The sequence below is a fragment of the Octodon degus genome, unplaced genomic scaffold, assembly GCF_000260255.1.
Source record: "Octodon degus isolate 3935 unplaced genomic scaffold, OctDeg1.0 scaffold00016, whole genome shotgun sequence".
NCBI lineage: Eukaryota > Metazoa > Chordata > Mammalia > Rodentia > Octodontidae > Octodon > Octodon degus.
In genome coordinates, this window is record NW_004524592.1 from 14,650,710 (window position 1) to 14,656,976 (window position 6,267).

The window sequence follows — 6,267 nt, forward strand, 5'->3', positions numbered from 1 at the left end:
TTTTTTTTTTCAGTACACAGGGATGGAACTCAGTACCTTGCATTTTCCAGGCAGGCATGCTTATGCTGCTGAGCTATATCCCTGGCCCCGGTTGTTATTTATTTATTTTTTTTAATGTATTTGGTACAGGGTTTCACTGCACAGCTCAGACTCACAGTGATCCTCTTGTTTTCAGCTTCCCCAGCGATTACAGGCATATGCTACCATGCCCAGACTTGGTGGCTGGCTCAGCGTGCCTGGGGGCACAGGCCAGAGTGGCATGTGGTGTCAAGGATTGAACACAGTTCCCTGTGCTTGACTAAGCAGGTTTTTAATCTGCTGAGCTATCTTGCTGCCCCTCTGGCCCCTGTTCTTAAGTTTTGTTAAGCCTATATAATGTTTAAGTTATAAAATGTTGTTATTATTATTATTATTTTTTTTATGGAACTGGGGATTGAGCTTAGGCCCTTGTGCTTGCCAAGGAAGCTCTTATTCTACTGAGCCATTTCCCCAGCCCTGAAATATTATTTAAGTTATAAAACCTATATTATAATATTACAATGTTTAAGTTGTGAAATGTTAGTAGTAAACACCAAAAGAAAAAATTGGCCTTCTATTTTTGGGAGGGAATTAGTGCAGTTCTCCAAGACAGTTGTATCATATTAGGCATAACTATAAACTTGCTGTAATATTTGGAGTCTAAATATAGTTTAAGGAAATGTATCTGGCTGTCATGTTGACAAGGGGTGGATTATGATAGTTACTTGTAGTGTCAACTTGAATAAGAAACTCCTAGCTGAGTGTTTTAGCACAGTTCTGGGTGTGTCTGGATGACTGATTTACTGAAGAGGGAAGACCCACTCTGGTGTGGGTGGCATCAACTAACATGCTTGTAGACTGGATGGAATAAAAAGGGAAACAGGAGGAAGTCTCACTTTGCTTCTGCAGAATAGCTCCAGTATTTGCCGTAGACTTTGCGCATCCAGCCTTTGGACCTTTTGGCTTCCAATTTAGACTCTCATGGGACTCTGTAGGAGTCCAGACCTTGGACTTTTGACTGGATCCTCTGGCTCTTCAGTGTAAAAATGATTCTTTTTCATTCTTCCAACTCTGACTCTGCAGGTGGCCAATGTAAACCTATACTGGAGAGGAACTGAAAGCCTTTGCACTGAGCTACATCCCTAACCATTTTATTGTTTGTCTTGAGACAGGGTCTCACTAAGTGCTAGGTAGCCCAGAATGGGCTTGATCTTTTGATCTTCCTTGGCGTCCCAGAGTACTGGGATTATACCATCATGTGTACCATCATGTCCAGATAAATTTTCTATTACAAATTATATTCCTTTATTATATTTCAACAAAAGTAGTTACTTTAGTACAGTGAACTCTGTTGATGGCATGTAAGACAACTATGAGGAATGGATAAAAGTTTTTTTTTCTTTATCAAAGCTGTTTTTAATGATGTTACTCTAGAGTGTTTTCTTTCCAGATGATGACTAAGAAGCTAATTAAAATTTCCCCTTATCTTGTACATAGGCTACAACCCAGGGCAGTTGTAGCATTCACACCACCAATCCCAGCACTAGACAATGAGCCAATCATAAGCTCTTGATTCAATTGCCTTAGAAAAACTCAACCTCCATGATCAGATGAGAAAAGTTGTTTTCCGAGAGAATGAGCAATAAATCAATATACCGGACTGCCAATCTGTATTCCAAAGTATCTGTCCCTCTCATAAACTTCTGCTAATTTGCATTCCAACCCTTGATAATAATCATGATGCTGATGGAGTCACATTTACATCCTAAATCATGCCAGGTTCAATAAGTTAACAATGTCCTGAGAATGCTACACTTGAAGTTCATCTGCATTATTATGGCTCTAATTAACAGGACTTAATTAAGGGCTGGTGGGAACTCGTGAGATGGCTCAGTGGTCTAAAGCGCCTACCTAGAACAAGCTTAGCAAAGCACAGGGATGGCGGTTCAATCCTCCAGCACCACATGCCAGTCAGCCCCGCCCCCTGGTGGGCTGAGCTGCCCCCCCCACACAAATAAATAAATAAAAATTAAAAAAAAATTAAGAGCTGGTGAGATAGCTCAGTAGACCATGTGCCTACTTAGGGAAGTGCAGAGACTGGGGTTCGATCCCTGGCCTCACATGCCACAATGCCCCTGCTCCTGGGCTCGCTGAGCCAGACACTGAGACCGGGAGTGGTTGTGTATACCTGTAATCCCAGCACTGGGGAGGCTGAAGATAAGAGGATCACTAGAGTCCAAGCTGGATAGTGAGACACTGTATGAAATACATAAAAAGAAAGAAGGAGAGGGAAAGGCAGATTACTCAGTGAAGAGACTTACTTTACTTTGATCACTGAGAAGCCCAAAGGGGGCTGTTTCTCCATGTGAAAGAGTCTCAGGGAAAGAACCCCAAGCTAAGCTCTGCAATTATTTATTTGTAACTCAAAGAACTGATAACAAGCACATAGAAGAACAGAACTTGAAACATTTTTGTATAGGAATTTTATTCAGGGGCAGGGAGGGAATGCGATGGCTATGTGACACATCTTGAGATAGTTTAAGCAGTCTTATAGGGGCAAAGAGGACACAATGGCCAATGCAAACATCTCTGAGAATAATGTATTATTGATTTTGTTGACTTTGTCCTGCAAATCTGTTCTAAATGTAAGCATGCATTTCAGGAAATGGGGAACTGTTGCTTCTTTTTTTTTTTTTTTTTTTTTGGCAGAACTGGGGATTGAATTTAGGCCCTTGCACTTGCCAGGCAAGCACTTATCGGGTTGTTCCAAAGGTCCATTTTTACATTTACTCCAATCTCTCTTTTGGCTCGGGTAACCCCATAATTCTCAATTGTAATCTAGATTGAGTAGAGGGGAAAGCGTACAGGGTGGAAGGGTATTTGGCTTGATGCAGGAAGAGCATCATGATTTCCACACAGAGGGTGGGACAGCATACACGGCACTTTTAGGATTGCAAGAAAGAACAAAAAAATATTATTCCATAGTAATAAAAACCAAAGTGTAAAGGTTGAGGTCAGAGAACCAACTTTTAGGATTAATCCAGTAAGCAATATCATTGAGATGATGCAAACTAATGTTGGGAGACTTCATTTGAAGTTCGTGAAGTTGGGTTTGAATTCACCCTCAAAGATTAGTAATATCTCTGTCTATATTTGTATGAGAAGCACCATTGAGAAGGTGTTGCGCCAACTCCCAATATTCAGAATGATTGAAAGGAACAGGAGTGATGCACATCATGGAATACCCAGCATCACAAGTAAGCCAACTACAGGTTCATAGGGTCTGTTGGTGTTCACCAAGCCATTTGGCTGCTACCTCAAGGTTATCAAATCTCTGTCAAATTTTTTCTTTCCTTTTTTTTGTACCGGGAATCAAACTCAGGACCTTGTACTTGCCAGCTAGGCACTGTGTCTTTATAGAATTTCTATGTTAATATGAGTTTGAGTCAATAATTTTGAGGTAATATTTTGAAAATAGCCATTCATAGTTTGAGCAATTAGGATAGAGTCAAAAAAATTGCCTTAATCCTCACAATAGCATACAATACAATAGCCAATGTAGTAGCAGAATCCAAACACCTAGAAAGCACTTGTGTTTGATATGTTCAAGTGTTAAGGTAACTTGTTCAAAAGTAGAATTTTTCATCCACTCTCAAGTGAGATTGGTGGGGAGGCATGCCTCAGCTTGCTGAGTACTATAATGTAATAATTACCTGAGAAATATTATTTGTAATACAAGGAGTCAACCAGGTGTACTGATGGGTAAGGAGATATTAAGTGCTGTAGAGGGTTTGTAATGACAATTAGAGAAATTATATTCAGTTATTTTGAGTTCTCAATTAAGGGGGACTAGAACATATGGGAAAGAAGAGAATTCCATAACATGGTCAGAAGTATTATAAGCAATCTATTTGAGGTTATATGTATTGATAAAAACTAACTCTTTTTAATTAATTAATTAATTTTTTGTATTTTAGGGAAGGATCTATAGGGTGTTCAGGGTCCCAGTACTACATCGGACTCATAATGATCTGCCTGCTTACAGCCTCCCAAAAGCTGGGATTACAGGCACATGCCACCATGTCCAGTCTCAATTGCCATCTCAGTTTGCCACTTGGGCGGGACTGGCACAGCAGGCCTGGGGATCAAACACCTGGTCTATTTTTATTAAAAAACAAAACAATACAAAAACCAAAAAACCAAAATTCCTAACCTATATGATAGGAGGGTAACAATGGTTAAACACATCGCATATTATTATCTTCAAATCATTTACTCTGAGTACAAGGTATTAGCACTTAATTGTGCAAACAATATTAGCACAAACCTATCCTTTCTGGGCCAGTCAAATAGCTCAGCAAATTAAAGCACCTGCAATCAGGCACAGGGGCCTAAGGCTTGATCCCCTGGCCTACTGTACTGGCCCCGCTCCCAGGGCATGCTGAGACAGCAATTGAGACTGGGCATAGTGGAGCATACCTGTAATCCCAGCTCTTGGAAGGCTGCAAACAGGCGGATCACTAAGAGTCCGATTTAGTAGTGAGACCCTGCACAGCCTGTAGACCCTTCTGTAAAAAACAAAAACAAAACAAAACAAAAACAAAAAAAACAAACCCCCAAAACCTATCCCTTCAATGAACTGAGAGAAATCAGCAATATATCTTAACTATCAAACTGTATATTTGATAATTTTGTAATTTTCCCCCTTTTGCTCTTTTCTTCCTTTTCCTCCATTCTCCTCTATTAGTTTTTCTTTCCTTTTGAAGTTTCTTCCTATTTTGCAATATCTATTGTACATTTTGGATCACATTTACTCTTTCAGCTTCTCATACTAGGGAGACAATATGATGTTTACACATTTGCATCTGGTTCATATCACTTATGAGTATGATTTCAAGTTGCATCCATTTACCTAAAAAGTTTACCCTTCTTTATGGCTGCGTAATAGTCCATTATATGAGGAGCACATCTTTTCTATCCATTCCTTTGTTGATGGGCATTTGAATTGTTTCCAAGGTCTAGCTATTAGTGGTATAATGTTTTTAATTCTGGGTAAATACCTAGAAGGGCAATAGCTGGGTCAAGTGGGACCTCCAATCCTAGTTTTTTTGAGGAATCTCCATGCTGATTTCCATAGCAGTTGAACTAGTCTCCACTCTCACCAACAGTGGAGAATTGTTTCTCCCCACAGCCCCTCCCACATTTGTTGTTGGTTGATTTCTTGATGACAGCCATTATTTCTGGAGTGAGATGGAATCTCAGTGTTATTTTAACTTGCAGGTCTAGAATGATAAGTGATGTTGAACATTTTTTCGTGTTTATTAGCTGCTTGTATTTCTTCATCTGAAAAGTGTGTATTCATCTCCAATGCCCACTTTTGGACTGGGCCTTTAAATTGGTGAGGTTTGATTTTTTTTTTAATTCTTTGTACCTTCTTGATATTAAACCTTTGTCTGAGGAATATCCAGAAAACATTTTTCTCCCAGATTGTGGGTTGCCTCTTCACTCCGTTGGTGGTTTTTCTTGCTGCATAAAAGCTTTTTAATAAGGTGAGATCCCAGTTGATTCTTTGTGATAGTTCTTGTGCAATCAGGGTTTTTTCCATAAAATCTTTTTTGTTTTCCTCCATTTTAAGAATAATTTATTCAATAGTAGTTTTTGTTATGGGTTCTCAAACAGAAGCCAGACCAGAATCCAGATTGGGAATTTAAGAGCCTTTGTTACTGAGCTCAGGGCTGGCAGTTATTTCTCATGCATTAGAAGACTGACTGGCCCCTAGCCCGGGAAGCAAGGGGTTTTTAAAACTAAAGTCACATGACTAAGAGGTCTTTTACATTTTAGTGATATGCACAACTTGCCCGTGTGGAGGCTGGTTGAGCAAGCCTTTTTTTTTTTTTTTTTTGGAACAAGCCATTTTTACAAGATAGGAATTAGATTAAGGAGGGAAGGGAGACAGTTACTTGTTCCTAAACAGCCTTGAATAGAGGGAGGGTACATGTTCTTTAGGTAACTGAAAGCACAAACTTCACAATTTCAGCACAAAATTTAGTTAACCCACCACAGTTTTTCACAAAGTCTTTTCGATGAAGACACTGGCTTACACCAATGTCTCAAGAGTTTTACCTATTCTATCTTTTTTTCTTTTTCAAAATTTTATTGATAAACAGATAGCAATGAGACAGTTTCAAGTCAAATCGGAAGTACAGATTCAACAAATAACACACTGCATATATTCTTCTTAGTGGTTAA